At 42.3% G+C, this 17,271-nt stretch overlaps 2 protein-coding genes across 2 annotated transcripts in view; one reads left to right on the top strand and one right to left on the bottom strand.

The window, feature by feature from the left end:
- LOC118372813 (serine/threonine-protein kinase PRP4 homolog) overlaps positions 1-17,271 on the top strand; it is a 349,083-nt gene that overhangs the window by 244,361 nt on the left and 87,451 nt on the right. The gene's annotated exons all lie outside the window — the stretch shown is intronic.
- LOC118372805 (protein disulfide-isomerase TMX3) overlaps positions 1-17,271 on the bottom strand; it is a 64,735-nt gene that overhangs the window by 20,777 nt on the left and 26,687 nt on the right. The window lies entirely within an intron of this gene.

The raw sequence follows: 17,271 nt of genomic DNA on the forward strand, positions 1-17,271 counted from the left end.
GACGATATTAGCTAAAAATGCCAAACAATGGCATCGGCTCAATGTATAGTTTAATGCCGATGTGCAAAACCGATGTCAAAGCTGACGTGTATACCTGTATAACGTAGGTAGATGACGGAATGACGCCACAAAAAATACAGCGCTACACTTACAACACAGCATTCCTAACCTAGCCCACAATGTCTGCTGTGTGGATCTATTTTGAAGTTTCAAAGGAAGACAACAAAAAGGCCCGTATGAGGGCGGCAGGTAGCCTAGTGGTTAGAGCGTTGGGCCAGTAACCGAAAGGTTGCTAGATCGAATCCCCGAGCTGACAAGGTAAAATGCTCTATTTCTGTACCTGAACAAGGCCGTCATTGTAAATAAGAATGTCTTTACTGACTCGCCTAGTTAAATAAAGGTTAAAATAAAAAAGTTTGTGCTGCTATTATTTCCAGAGGGGGGGGGGGAGTGAAATCTTTCAATACCACAAACCGAATTACTCATTTGAAAGTGCATCACCCCCAGACGTTCAGCAACTACTTAGAACAAAAGCAGAAAAATACTAAGCGCACACTTCCAACAACTAAACAATTTCAAGTCGAGCAGCCATTTGAAAGAGTAAGAACATTTCAGCGAAACAATTCAAAGGTTGAAATCCATTAACGCCAAGATAATGGATTTCATTGCCCTTGACAAGCAACCCTTCTCTAACGTGGATGATGTTGTCTTTTGCCGACTGATCGAGCACATTGAGCCCCGGTACACACTACCAAGTAGGCGCTTTTTCCCCCCCAGATGTGCCCAACCGGAGTTACACAGTATTGTTGAAACGCACATACATGAGCTACTTGCTATGGGCGTCACTACTTTCAGCTTCACGACTGACATTTGGACCAGCGATGTCAGCCCCATGGGTCAACGAGGATTTCGTACTGAAGAAAGCCGTATTGCAAACTCACGAATGTGCTGGTTCTCATATCGCTGCTGCCATTTCAATGACATTTGAGAACATGTTTGAAACTTGGAAAATCCCCAGGAACAAAGTACACGCTGTGCTACGTGATAATGCACGTAACATGACAAAGGATTTGGAAGAAGTCGCCAGTTTGCCATGCATGGCACACACGCTGCAACTGGCTGTGAACGGAGGTGTTTTGGCCCAACGCAGCATATCTGACACAGTGGCAACAGGTAGGAAGATAGTGGGCCATGTTAAACACTCACAGCTGGCATACAGCCGCCTGCAAGCAACACTGGAGCAGCTTGGAGTGAAAACAAAAAGCTTAAGCAAGACATTTCCACCAGATGGAACAGTACTTTTTACATGATGGAGAGCCATTTCCCCATCCTAGCTAAAGCTGTGTGCAAGTATCTTGGTGCTCCCTGTACTAGTGTGGACAGTGAGTGCCTTTTCAGTGCAGCTTCAAACAACATTCAAACACTTGTGACAAAGCCGAGGAGGTGAAGAAAAACCACCCCCAAATGTTAAAATTGGAAAAAGAGAAATGGCTTTTCTTTTGTTTATTCGTGGCTGGTATAGGTCAACATTTTCATTTCATTTTTTTTTTTTTAATCATTTTTTGTTATTGTTTATTATTTTTATTTCCTAAATGAAAGATGAGATGATGTGTTGTAAATTTGCTCACATTTTACTAGTTAAGTCAGTTGAGCACATTTGGAATGTTTAAGTTGTGCCATTTATAGCAGTTTATGACATATCCTAGAGACAGTCATTTTTCAAGGAGCTAAAGCTAAAATGATTAACTGCATTTTAGTTTAAACCAATATTTATTTCAAAGCATTTTTAAGTTTCTCCAAACGGTCAAGATTGGATAGTAAGCAGAGCCACCAACAACTTAACCAGCTCTGTAATATTTGTGTCATGAATATCTGTTGTGTGATAAAACACATTCACGGATTTCTCATTTACAAGTTATTAAACAATCTGTTACTAACTGAACAAATGAAACTTTGTTTAAACTATTTAACTGTACTGGAATGCTTAAAAGGCCACTATCGTTATCGGGCAAAAATGTCATTGTCACGTGTACTCCCTCTCTGGGCCTCTAAGTCACCAAGCTGCTCATTATGGCGTACACCTGTCACCATTGTTACGCACACCTGCGCATCATCAGACTCACCTAGACTCCATCACTTCCCTGATTACCTTCCCTATATATATATATGGCACTCCCTTTGGTTCCCCCAGGCGTTATTGTTATTCATGTCTGTGCGTTGTTTCTTGTTTTGTATTATGTTGCGTTCATTTATTGAAACGCTCACTCCCTGAACTTGCTTCCTGACTCTCAGCACACATCGTTACAGTCATATTGGTGCATCCCTATTAAAATGTATTTCCATTGTTTTCCTAGTTCACATTTACACCTAAACCCACATGGAGAAATGTTAAAGCCAGTGCAAGAATATCCTTTTGTTTACAGTGGGTTTGTTGGGAGAGGCTTTGCTGGTTTGAGGTCCAGGCAGTTTATTGGCAGTGCCCTCCAATCAGTTGACTGTCTATAAATAAAGTAAATATGCGTTTCTAAAATATATATATTTTTTACGTAAATGCAGTGGTTAACCGTTTATTTTCTACCATCAGAAGTGCAGTACTGTTTGTCTTTGTTTTTGGTCATCTGAAAGCACTGTTGTATCTCAGAAAGCCATCTAGTGGAAGTAACAGATCTAAGAAGTCACTTTGGTGTACTCTTAATGCATGTTGTGTGTCAAATAAGCACATCTAATTCTCTAAGCTTTACAGTAAATGTTCTTGCAATTTTATGCATTTAGCCATGTCTAATGTGTATTCATATGATATTTGAGGGGGGCCACTGTTGAAGTCAGCACTTCAACTTAATCAGCCCTGTAGTCTATAACCTGGTCAAGTTAATAAACTTTGCTTGTTCTTCATATCTGACTCTGAAATGTTTACCTATAAATGGGCCTAGAACCTAAAGTTTAGATGTTACAATTGTAATACAAATTGTACATTTTTTCTGAAGTGTTGTCTGGTCTGTTGCATTGCTCAGAACTGTTGAACCAACTCAATAGGTGGCCTGTCACGAACCAGTGTGTCTTATGTTCTGGTTGAGGTGTTCCCCTCAACAAACAGTAACTGGCGTAGTCTGGTAGTTGTGCCATTTTAGCTAAGGTGTTACTACAATATACTACGGTCATGTCCGCAAAAACACTACAGTAAATACTAGTCACGTAGGCGAAAACACTACAGTAAATACTAGTCACGTAGGCAAAAACACTACAGTAAATACTAGTCACGTAGGCGAAAACACTACAGTAAATACTAGTCACGTAGGCGAAAACACTACAGTAAATACTAGTCACGTAGGTGAACACACTACAGTAACTAAACAGTATACTACAGTCATGTCCGCAAAAGCAGTAAAGTGAACACCATAGTTTATATAATACTACAGTATTTAGACCACCTAGTATACTATATCTCTTTTTTTTCATGTGGGTGTGTTGTGTCAAAGCTGGCATGTTGTGAATCAGGGTGACTAAAAACATCTGGAGGAAATGGTAATGCGAATAGTTTTACAAACATGAAAACAGTTTTGTTGACGCACAAATTCTATGAATAAACAACATCAGACCGAAGATGTTATTTAAGCATTTTAGAAGACTGATTGACAAGACAACGAACACAGGTCTCAAATTCTACTGTGCAACTAACTGTGTAGGCCTGGATTCTTTTCACACTGTGACATCTGGATGAATAATACCCCCCTCTCCCCCGACCTTATTAGCCTAACAATTTTCTTTCTGTATACAACCACACTGGTGAATGACTCAGAGAAAGAAAATGCCATTCACACTCAGGAAGCAGCTAGTCTGAGCTCTTTTCAATTTTACAGTGCATGCATAACTCCCCCGCTTCATTAAAACTGCAATGATAAATTGTCATATTCAACACTACAATTTCCTGAGTGCAAACCAACCTCATGTTCTTTTTCTTTTTGTGTGACCCCTTTTCATTTATATTAATTGAGAGTTACAGGTACAATATACAAGGAAAATAAACAAAAATAAGTGATCCTCCACCCCTAACCTCCCATCCCATTCACCCAACCCAGCTTCCCTGTGAGCACAGAAAACACTCCACATACCACCACTTCCCCTGGGCCTGACAGCAATGACAGTAAAATAAAACAAAAATTAAATGCAAATACACAAACATAAACAGTACCAGTAAAAAGTTTGGACACACCTGGTCATAACATAACTTCTTGGATATAGGGGGCGCTATTTTAATTTTTGGATGAAAAACGTTCCCGTTTTAAACAAGATATTTTGTCACGAAAAGATGCTCATATAATTGACAGCTTTGGAAAGAAAACACTCTGACGTTTGCAAAACTGCAAAGATATTGTCTGTGAGTGCCACAGAACTGATGTTACAGGCGAAACCCAGATAAAAATCCAATCAGGAAGTGCCGCATTTTTTTTAAACCGCCTCATGCCAATGACTCCTTATATGGCTGTGAATGGACACGAATGAGCTTAGGCTTTCTGTTGCTTCCCCAAGGTGTCGACAGCATTGTGACATATTTGTAGGCATATCATTGGAAGATTGACCATAAGAGACTACATCTACCAGGTGGTCGCTTGGTGTCCTCCGTAATCTCCAGCTGCAGTATTTTTCCGTTTGCTTCTGATGAGAAACCAACTGTCACGACTGATATATTATCAAATAGATATGTGAAAAACACATTGAGGATTGATTCTAAACAACGTTTGCCATGTTTCTGTCGATATTATGGAGCTAATTTGGAAAAAAGTTTGGCGTTGTAGTGACTGCATTTTCCGCTTTTTCTTAGCCAAACATGATGAACCAAACGGAGCTATTTTGCCAACACAAATAATATTTTTGGAAAAAATTAACATTTGCTATCTAACTGAGAGTCTCGTCATTGAAATCATCCGAAGTTCTTCAAAAGGTAAATGATTTTATTTGAATGCTTTTCTTGTTTTTGTGAACATGTTGCCTGCTGAATGCTAGGCTTAATGCTATGTGGGCTATCAATACTCTTACACAAATGCTTGTGTAGCTTTGGTTGAAAAGCATATTTTGAAAATCTGAGATGACAGTGTTGTTAACAAAAGGCTAAGCTTGTGTTTCAATATATTTATTTAATTTCATTTGCGATTTTCATGAATAGAAAAAGTTGCGTTATGCTAATGCGTTATAGTTGAAGTATTTTTCTGTTGATTTCTCAGCCAAGAAGGATGAACAAACGTGATGTTTTTCACCTACAAAAATATTATTTTTGGAAAAAAGGAACATTTGCTATCTAACTGTGAGTCTCCTGAGTGAAAGCATCTGAAGTTCTTCAAAGGTAAATTATTTAATGTGGTTGCTTTTCTTATTTTTGTGAAAATGTTGCCTGCTGCCAGCACAGCCTAGCATAGCATTATGCCATGCTAAACTTACACAAATGCTTGTCTAGCGTTGGCTGTAACGCATATTTTGAAAATCTGAGATGACGGTGTTGTTAACAAAAGGCTTGCATTTGAATATATTTATTTCATTTCATTTGCGATTTTCATGAATAGGAAACGTTGCGTTATGGTAATGCGCTTGAGGCTATGATTACGGGATTGCTCGTCGCTAGAGGTTAACAGGTGTGCTTTGTGGATTTTCTTTCCGTCTTAATGTGTTTGAGACAATCAGTTGTTGTGACAAGGTAGGGGTGGTATACAGAAGATAGCCCTATTTGGTAAAAGACCAAGTCCATATTATGGCAAGAACGGCTCAAATATGCAAAGAAAAACAAAAGTCCAACACTCCAAAGAAACCACTACTAACGAACACCAATAAGAAGAAACTTGCTTGGGACAAGAAACATGAGTATAGGACATTAGACCGGTGGAAATCTGTCCTTTTGTCTGATGAGTCCAAATTTGAGATTTTTGGTTCCAACCGCGTCTTTGTGAGACGCAGAGTAGGTGAACGGATCATCTCCGCATGTGTGAAACATGGAGGAGGGGTGATGACGTGGAGGTGCGTTGCTGGTGTCAGTGATTTACTTAACCAGCATGGCTACCACAGCATTCTACAGCGATACACCATCCCATCTGGTTTGTGCTTAGTGGGACTATCATTTGTTTTTCATGAGGACAATGACCCAACACACCTCCAGGCTGTGTAAGAGCTATTTGACCAATAAGGAGAGTGATGGAGTGCTGCGTCAGATGACCTAGTGTCCACAATCAGCCGACCTCAACCCAAATGAGAAGGTCTGGGATGTGTTGGATTGCAGAGTGAAGGGAAAGCAGCCAACAAGTGCTCAGCATATGTGGGAACATAGACTATTGGAAAAGCTTTCCAGGTGAAGCTGGTTAAGAGAATGTCAAGAGCGTGCAAAGCAGTCAAGGCAAAAGGTAGCTAATTTGAAGAAAGTTTACAAACTTGCACTTACATGCACTTCGGTTGGAGTCATTAAAACTTGTTTTTCAACCACTCCACAAATTTCTTGTTAACCTGTTAGTCCTCTAGGGGCATTATTTCATTTTTGGATGAAAAGACGTGCCCATTTTAAGCGCAATATTTTGTCACGAAAAGATGCTCGACTATGCTTGGAATTGATCGTTTTGGAAAGAAGACACTCTGACGTTTCCAGAACTGCAAAGATTTTCACTGTGAGTGCCTTATAACAAAAGCTTCAGGCAAAACCAAGATGTTTGAGCGACCAGGAAATGAACAGGATTTCTGCAGGTACGTTTTCCATGATCGCCTTATATGGCTGTGAATGCGACAGGAATGAACGGACACTTTCTAGCGTTTCCCCAAGGTGTCTGCAGCATTGTGACATATTTGTAGGCATATCATTGGAAGATTGACCATAAGAGACTACAATTGCCAAGTGTCCCGCACGGAAATTGCGTGTCTGCGTGGAAATTGGTGCGCAAAAGTCAGCTACCAGTATTTTTCCATCCGAATCAGAGAACAAAGAAGGCCTCTAGGACTGCCATTTCAATGAAGAGATATGACAAAACACCTTGAGGATTGATTCAAACAACGTTTTCCATGTTTCAGTCGATATTATGGAGTTAATTCGGAAAAATGTTTGACGTGTAGGTGACTGAATTTTCGGTTAGTTTCGGTAGCCAAATGCATAGTAAAACGGAACGATGTGTCCTACACAAGAATCTTTCAGGAAAAACTGGACATCTGCTATGTAACTGAGTCTCCTCATTGAAACATCTGAAGTTCTTCAAAGGTAAATTATTTTATTTGATCCCTTTGCTGGTTTTTGTGAATATGTTGCGTGCTAAATGCTAACGCTAAATGCTAAGCTAGCTATCACCACTTACACAAATTATTGATTTTCTCTGGTTCTAAAGCATATTTTGAAAATCTGAGACGACAGGATTGTTAAGAAAAGGATAAGCTTGAGAGCAGGCATATTTATTTCATTTCATTTGCGATTTTTAGAAATCGCTAACGTTGCGTTATGGTAATGAGCTTGAGGCTGTAGTAACGCGACCGCATGCGGGATGGGGCGGACTATGAGGTTAACAAACTATAGTTTTGGCAAGTTGGTTAGGACATCTACTTCGTGCATGACACAATACATTTTTCCAAAAATTGTTTACAGACAGATTATTTCACTTATGATTCACTGTATCACAATTCCAGTGGGTCAGAGGTTTACATACACTAAGTTGACTGTGCTTCTAAACAGCTTTGAAAATCCCAGAAAATGATGTCATGGCTTCAGAAGCTTCTGATAGGTTAATTGACATCATTTGAGTCAATTGGAGGTGCACCTGTGGATGTATTTCAAGTCCTACCTTCAAACTCAGTGCCTCTTTGCTTGACATCATGGGAAAATAAAACAAAATCGGCCAAGACCTCAGAAGAAAAACATTGTAGACCTCCACAAGTCTGGTTCAACGCCCGAAGGTACCACATTCATCTGTACAAACAATAGTATGCAAGTATAAACACCATGGGACCACGCAGCTGTCATGCCGCTCAGGAAGGAGACGCGTTCTGTCTCCTAGAGATTAACGTACTTTGGTGCGAAAAGTGTAAATCAATCCCGAACAACAGCAAAGGACCTTGTGAAGATGCTGGAGGAAACGGGTACAAAAGTATATATATATTCACAGTGAACCAAGTCCTATATCAACATAACCTGAAAGCCCGCTCAGAAAGGAAGAAGCCACTGCTCCAAAACCACCATAAAAAAGCCAGACTACGGTTTGCAACTTCACATGGGGACAAAAATCGTACATTTTGGAGTAATGTCCTCTGGTCTGATGAAACAAAAATAGAAGTGTTTGGCCATAATGACCATCGTTATGTTTGGAGGAAAAAGGGGAGGCTTGCAAGCCAAAGAACACAATCCCAACCGCGAAGCACGGGGGTGGCAGCATCATGTTGTGGAGGTACTTTGCTGCAAGAGGGACTGGTGCACTTCACAAAATAGATGGCATATTGAAGCAACATTTCAAGACGTCAGTCAGGAAGTTAAAACTTGGTCGCAAATGGGTCTTTCAAATGGACAATGACCCCCAAGCATTCTTCCAAAGTTGTGGCAAAATGGCTTAAGGACAACAAAGTCAAGGTATTCGAATGGCCATCACAAAGCCCTGACCTCAATCCCATAGAAAATGTGTGTGCAAAACCGAAAAAGCGTGTGCGAGCAAGGTGGTCTACAAACCTGACTTAGTTACACCAGCTCTGTCAGGAGGAATGGGCCAAAATTCACCCAACTCTTGTGGGAAGTTTGTGGAAGGCTACCCGAAACATTTAACCTAAGTTGAACAATTTAAAGGCAATGCTACCAAATACTAATTGAGTGTATGTAAACTTCTGATCCACTGGGAATGTGATGAAGGAAATAAAAGCTGAAATAAATCATTTGCCCTACTATTATTCTGACATTTCACATTCTTAAAATAAAAGTGGTGATCATTACTAACTTACGACAGGGAATTTTTACTAGGATTAAATGTCAGGAATTTTGAAAAACTGAGTTTAAATGTATTTGGCTTAAGGTGTATGTAAACTTCCGACTTCAACTAATATAATATTCAACTAACACACACACACACACACACACACACACACACACACACACACACACACACACACACACACACACACACACACACACACACACACACACACACACACACACACACACACACACACACACAGTGGGGCAAAAAATGATTTAGTCAGCCACCAATTACGCAAGTTCTCCCACTTAAAAAGATGAGAGGCCTGTAATTTGCATCATAGGTACACTTCAACTGTGACAGACAAAATGAGAAGAAAAAAAATCCAGAAAATCACATTGTAAGATTTGTAATTCATTTATTTGCAAATTATGGTGGAAAATAAGTATTCTTATTAAGAATTCTTATTTACAATGACGGTTTACACCGGCCAACGCTGGGCCAATTGTGTGCGCCGCCCTATGGGACTCCCAATCACAGCCGGATGTGATGCAGACTGGATTTGAACCAGGTACTGTAGTGACGACTCTTGCACTGAGATGCAGTGCCTTAGACCGCTGCGCCACTTGGGAGCTTTAATCAAGGATCGCTCTGTACTTTGCTCCTTTCTCCCTCGATCTTGACTCGTCTCCCAGTACCTGCAGCTGAAAAACATCCCCACAGCATGATGCTGACGCCACCATTCACCGTAAGTATGTTATAGGCCAGGTGATGAGCGGTGCCAGGTTTCCTCCAGACGTGACGCTTGGCATTCAGACCAAAGAGTTCAATCTTGGTTTTATCAGACCAGAGAATCTGGTTTCTTATAGTTAAAATCAAATTCAAATCAAATTTTATTTGTCACATACACATGGTTAGCAGATGTTAGTGCGAGTGTAGCGAAATGCTTGTGCTTCTAGTTCCGACAATGCATTAATAACCAACAAGTAATCTAGCTAACAATTCCAAAACTACTACCTTATAGACACAAGTGTAAGGGGACAAAGAATATGTACATAAAGATATATGAATGAGTGATGGTACAGAGCGGCATAGGCAAGATACAGTAGATGGTATTGAGTGCAGTATATACATATGAGATGAGTATGTAAACAAAGTGGCATAGTTAAAGTGGCTAGTGATACATGTATTACATAAGTATGCAGTAGATGATATAGAGTACAGTATATACATATACATATGAGATTAATAATGTAGGGAACATTATATTAGGTAGCATTGTTTAAAGTGGCTAGTGATATATTTTACATCATTTCCCATCAATTCCCATTATTAAAGTGGCTGGAGTTGAGTCAGTGTATTATAAACATATCTTGTGTAATTTCCATTGTTGTATGTTGTTGAATCAAACAGCTGGCCATCACGGTCTAGCTGGTGTTGGTGAGGGAAAGTGTCTAACAGTCTGATGGCCTTGAGATAGAAGCTGTTTTTCAGTCTCTCGGCCCCAGCTTTGATGCACCTGTACTGACCTCGCCTTCTGGATGATAGCGGGGTGAACAGGCAGTGGCTCGGGTGGTTGCTGTCCTTGATGATCTTTATGGCCTTCCTGTGACATCGGGTGGTGTAGGTGTCCTGGAGGGCAGGTAGTTTGCCCCCGGTGATGCGTTGTGCAGACCTCACTACCCTCTGGAGAGCCTTACGGTTGTGGGCGGAGCAGTTGCCGTACCAGGCGGTGATACAGCCCGCCAGGATGCTCTCGATTGTGCATCTGTAGAAGTTTGAGAGTGCTTTTGGTGATAAGCCAAATTTCTTCAGCCTCCTGAGGTTGAAGAGGCGCTGCTGCGCCTTCTTCACGATGCTGTCTGTGTGGGTGGACCAATTCAGTTTGTCTGTGATGTGTACGCCGAGGAACTTAAAACTTACTACCCTCTCCACTACTGTTCCATCGATGTGGATAGGGGGGTGTTCCCTCTGCTGTTTCCTGAAGTCCACAATCATCTATGAGTGTGAGGTTATTTTCCTGACACCACACTCCGAGGGCCCTCACCTCCTCCCTGTAGGCCGTCTCGTCGTTGTTGGTAATCAAGCCTACTACTGTTGTGTCGTCCACAAACTTGATGATTGAGTTGGAGGCGTGCGTGGCCACGCAGTCGTGGGTGAACAGGGAGTACAGGAGAGGGCTCAGAACGCACCCTTGTGGGGCCCCAGTGTTGAGGATCAGTGGGGTGGAGATGTTGTTGCCTACCCTCACCACCTGGGGGCGGCCCGTCAGGAAGTCCAGTACCCAGTTGCACAGGGCGGGGTCGAGACCTAGAGCCTCGAGCTTGATGACGAGCTTGGAGGGCACTATGGTGTTAAATACCGAGCTGTAGTCGATGAACAGCATTCTCACATAGGTATTCCTCTTGTCCAGATGGGTTAGGGCAGTGTGGTTGAGATTGCATCGTCTGTGGACCTATTTGGGCAGTAAGCAAATTGGAGTGGGTCTAGGGTGTCAGGTAGGGTGGAGGTGATATGGTCCTTGACTAGTCTCTCAAAGCACTTCATGATGACGGAAGTGAGTGCTACGGAGCGGTAGTCATTTAGCTCAGTTACCTTAGCTTTCTTGGGAACAGGAACAATGGTGGCCCTCTTGAAGCATGTGAGAACAACAGACTGGGATAGGGATTGATTGAATATGTCCGTAAACACACCAGCCAGCTGGTATGCGCATGCTCTGAGGGCGCGGCTGGGGATGCCGTCTGGGCCTGCAGCCTTGCAGTGAAGGAGAGTCCGCATGTTTTAGTTGCGGGCAGTGTCAGTGGCACTGTATTGTCCTCAAAGCGGGCAAAAAAGTGATTTTGTCTGCCTGGGAGCAAGACATCCTGGTCCGTGACGGTGCTGGTTCTCTTTTTGTAATCCGTGATTGACTGTAGACCCTGCCACATACCTCTTGTGTCTGAGCCGTTGAATTGAGATTCTACTTTGTCTCTATACTGACGCTTAGCTTGTTTGCCTTGCGGAGGGAATAGTTACACTGTTTTTTATTCGGTCATGTTTCCAGTCACCTTGCCCTGATTAAAAGCAGTGGTTCGCGCTTTCAGTTTCACGCGAATGCTGCCATCAATCCACGGTTTCTGGTTTGGGAATGTTTTAATCGTTGCTATGGGAACGACATCTTCAACGCACGTTCTAATGAACTCGCACACCGAATCAGCGTATTCATCAATGTTGTCGTCTGACGCAATACGGAACATATCCCAGTCCACGTGATGGAAGCAGTCTTGGAGTGTGGAATCAGATTGGTCGGACCAGCGTTGAACAGACCTCAGCGCGGGAGCTTCTTGTTTTAGTTTCTGTCTGTAGGCAGGGATCAACAAAATGGAGTCGTGGTCAGCTTTTCCGAAAGGAGGGCGGGGCAGGGCCTTATATGCGTCGCGGAAGTTGGAATAGCAATGATTCAAGGTTTTTCCCGCCCTGGTTGCACAATCGATATGCTGATAAAATTTAGGGAGTCTTGTTTTCAGATTAGCCTTGTTAAAATCCCCAGCTACAATGAATGCAGCCTCCGGATATATGGATTCCAGTTTGCAAAGAGTCAAATAAAGTTCGTTCAGAGCCATCGATGTGTCTGCTTGGGGGGGAATATATACGGCTGTGAATATAATCGAAGAGAATTCCCTTGGTAGATAATGCGGTCTTCATTTGATTGTAAGGAATTCTAAATCAGGTGAACAGAAGGACTTGAGTTCCTGTATGTTGTTTTGGCCACACCACGTCACGTTAACCATAAAGCATACGCCCCCGCCCCTCTTCTTACCAGAAAGATGTTTGTTTCTGTCGGCGCGATGCGTGGAGAAACCAGCTGCACCGCCTCGGATAGCGTCTCTCCAGTGAGCCATGTTTCCGTGAAGCAAAGAACGTTACAGTCTTTGATGTCCCTCTGGAATGCTACCCGTGCTCGGATTTCATCAACCTTGTTGTCAAGAGACTGGACATTGGCGAGGAGAATGCTAGGGAGTGGTGCACGATGTGCCCGTCTCCGGAGTCTGACCAGAAGACCGCTTCGTTTTCCCCTTTTTCGAAGTCGTTCTTTGGGGCCGCCGGCTGGGATCCATTCCATTGTCCTGGGTGAAAGGCAGAACACAGGGTCCGCATCGCGAAAGTCATATTCTTGGTCGTACTGATGAGTTGACGCTGCTCTTATGTTCAGTAGTTCTTCTCGACTGTATGTAATGAAACCTAAGATGACATGGGGTACCAATGTAAGAAATAACACGTAAAAAAAAAAACTGCATAGTTTCCTAGGAACGCGAAGCGAGGCGGCCATCTCTGTCGGCACCTTGTTGTCCTTTAAGTGCCTTTTGGCAAACTCCAAGCGGGCTGTCATGTGCCTTTTACTGAGGATTGACTTCCATCTGGCCACTAACATAAAGGCCTGATTGGTGGTTCTGCAGAGATGGTTGTCCTTCCAGAAGATTCTCCCTTCTCCACAGAGGAACTCTGGAGCCCTGTCTGAGTGACCATCGGATTCTTGGTCACCTCCCTTTCCAAGGCCCTTCTCCCCCGATTGCTCAGTTAGGCCGGGCGGCCAACTCTAGGAAGAGTATAGCTGGGTCCAAACTGCTTCCATTTAAGAATGATGGAGGCACAGCCTTTATGGTAGAGTAGCCAGATGGAAGCCACTCCTCAGTAAAAGGCACGTGACAGCCCACTTGGAGTTTGCCAAAAGGCACCTAAAGGACTCTCAAACCATGAGAAACAAGGTTCTCAAGTCTGATGAAACCAAGATTGAACTCGCCTGAATGCCAAGCGTTATATCTGGAGGAAACTTGCCATCATCTCTAAATTGAAGCATGGTGGTGGCAGCATCATGCTATGGGGATGTTTTTCAGCTGCAGGGACTGGGAGACTAGTCAGGATCAATGGAAAGATGAACAGAGTAAAGTACAGAGAGATCCTACAGTGGAAAGTCTACACATCAGAGTTATCGGATTCACATGGAATTGTTGTTCAATTTAAATGTTTGAATATGAAATTATTCATGATGGGATGAAATGTGATTTTAGCTTCTAAAATGTGAGATTTGGGTTTTCATAAGATAGGGATCTGCTCAATCAGTGGCCCGCCCTTTTCAAACACGCCCTCCTCTCCCTTCCTATATAAGCCCTTAGGATCAAGCAATATAACCTCCTGTTCCGAGGACGTTAGGACAACGGTCCGATGTCAGAATGGTTCAGATAATAACTACAGAACGAAGCCAACATCAGCGTGAGCTTTGGTTGCGAATGGTATGAACTTTGAACTCTTATTCACTACAGAAGTGATACCTCCTAGCCGTTGAGTTAGCAACAGCTGCTGCAAACGAGGGTTAGGAAGGAACAGAGAGTATCCCGTCTACCACACCACAACGTTACTACAAGTCAATTTACCAGCAGAGACATTCTTCAAAAGGACTTGGTTGGGCAACACGGCCTTCCATCTACCACCAACCTACTGAAGCGCAGCACAGAATAAATATTTATTGCATTTTCCTTTTCCAAATGGGCGGTAATTTAGAATGTATGAGATACTGTATTTACGATAGCACAGCTTCGCCCTTTGTTCCTCAGTCTTCCCGCTCTTTCACTCAAACCCAGCTCCTTTTCTTTTGTGTAACAAGCTGTCATATCTTTTCCGCCCGCTAGGGACGTTTTCCTTTATGACGTCATGTGTAATCAAGTTATGATTTAATTATGTGTATGTGTAATTCTATGTGATTAATTAGGTATTTAGTAAACTAATAATTAAACACAATTTTGTATTGCTGATTCAAATTGTTAGCTAGGGTTCGTGCAGATAACCAAGAATTTACAACTTTCAGATGAGACTGAATTAAGATGACGATTAATATTGACTGCTATCGATGTAAAATATTACTAGGTCTTTAAGAGTTTATTCGGAAGATAACAGCTCTATAAATATTATTTAGTGGTGCCCAACTCTAGTTAATTATATTTACATGATTAGCTCAATCAGGTAATATTAATTACAAATAAATTATTTTATAGAATAGCATGTCATATCACTTAATCCGGCATAGCCAAAGACACGACAATTGTGAAGAGGCGACTCCGGGATGCTGACCTTCTAGGCAAAGAAAAATCCATATCTCAGACTGGCCAATGAAAAGAAAAGATTAAGATAGGCAAAAGAACAGACACTAGGATAGAGGAACTCTGCCTAGAAGGCCAACATCCCGGAGTCGCCTGTTGACGTTGAGACTGGTGTTTTGCGCTTACCTCTGTACCATTTCAGGGTATTCACTGGACTTTAACTGCTTAAATTTCAGTAAAAACGAGAAAAATGGGGATGTTCTAAAACTTTTGACCGGTAGTGCATTTGTGCAGGCTGCAATTGTTCCTTGACTAACACCAATCATTCTCACTGTTGTTAATTCTAATGTTGTAACGTCTAATAGTAACTGTATCCACTGGCGAATTGGGAGGAAGGTGATTGCCATCTAAGAGCCAACATCTTTTTTTTGTGGCAGTGCTGCCTGCCAGCAGTAATCTTCTCTGATTGATTGAGAGATTCAAGGAGCCATCATCATTGAGTAACACAGTAATATTTACATTCATGCACTTTGAAATGTATGTTGTAACTTTGTCCCAGAAGCATTTAATTGAAGAAATGTGCTTAGCTGATATGAAGGGACACAGTGAACAGGTAAGAGTTGGAGCCAATTTCATCGTAAAATGTTTCCTTGGTGTTAAATACAGTCTGTGAACAAAGGTTAAATGTTTGATGGTTCAGATTACAGGATGCCAAGGTAAAAATGTTCCATATTCTGTTCCAGTTAAAGTGCTGTTCAGATTCACTTAGATCTGTGGATCATATTTTAATGGCTAGCTCAGAATATGAGCTTTCCAAAAGTAGATTATACATTATAGAGATCAGTCCTTTCGGGAACCTAGATAATTTATTTATAAATCCCATCATTGGATGGTTCGGTAGTTGGGTTTCCCAAGAGTCCCTAGGCCAGCATAGCTGACCTAAGTTGTAAATATAGAAAAAAGGACTTGCCTGGTAATGTGTCTTTCAAATCTTTACTGTCCATGACAATCGGTAAGGGTACAGACTACACATCTGGACCTTTGGGAGGATGCAAAAGGCCGTCCTCCAGATCACAAGGCATTATTGTGAAATATGACATGTCAAACAGCGCTGCAAGTTTTTTTTTTTACCTTGACATGTGGAACAGGCGTTTGAACGGAAAATACCGTATCGCCATCTGCCACTAGCGACAGTGAGCAACGGGGAAGCAGAGCCAAGCTTGACTACACTGTTCTCCCAGAGAAAGAAGCAGCACACGGGCACCGGATGAAATGATTGATGTACAAGATTCCACTATGAAATGTTAAGTTAACAAGACCTCGTTGGGTAACACCGGCTGGCTAAAGAATAAAAATAATGCTGTAGGTATGAACACATTTATAATAAGCTATTAGTAGGACTCCCTCCTATAGGAGATATGAGTTGACCACCCAACCATAATACCTGTAATAAACTTATGGACCATCATGGTCATACAATGCTAATGCAAGTTCTCCTCACGTAGTCAAAAGCTAAGCTTTGGCTGAATATACTGTATGCAACGGTAAGTCATCTCTTTGCCGTTACATACTGTACAGTAGGTTATATGTAGTCTTAGCAAGAAGTTGTTCTTCACAGCACTGAGTCAGATGTGGGTAGACTGGCATTCCAGAAAGTTCTCTCCACAGCTGCTTGGCCTTTATAGACAGCAGGTGGGCAGGCGGCAGCTTGAAAGTTTATTCTCCCTCCCTACTGAAGCAGTGGGGGAGACAGAGAGGGAGGGAGGGTAGGAATCACGCTGAGTCCAGCAGTCTGACTGGGCCTCGTTCACCTTGAAACAAATTAGCTCGCGCCTAGCGCTCGTCTCTGCCTGGGTCGAGCCCTGCAATCTCCACATACACCAACACGAGCCTGTCAGCCTGAGTTTCACAAATAAGGAGGGGTCAAGGGAGGGTGATAAGCCAGCGTATTTAGTTTGAAAGTGAGATGCAGGTGTGACATATGCCCGGTAAAGGAAGGTTAATGGTGGATTGGCCCTCTGAGACAAAGCAGACTGAAAAGGAGAGGAGGCTTGTGTTAAGGGCCTGACTACCAGGGCTATGTCACTCACACGGTAAGAGAGAGCACAACCAGCCAAAAGATGGGTTAGGATAGCTTGGCAACCTCCACAGACCAGATGATAATGATATCTGGCATGAACATCAGCAAAGGAGAGCATGGTTACCGTGTTGCTAGCAAATGATATGACAGGCAGGGCACACGACAGCAAATGGTGTGCAGTGTTGTACGGTATACCAGTACCACG

Source organism: Oncorhynchus keta, chromosome 4 (genome assembly GCF_023373465.1).
Source record: "Oncorhynchus keta strain PuntledgeMale-10-30-2019 chromosome 4, Oket_V2, whole genome shotgun sequence".
NCBI lineage: Eukaryota > Metazoa > Chordata > Actinopteri > Salmoniformes > Salmonidae > Oncorhynchus > Oncorhynchus keta.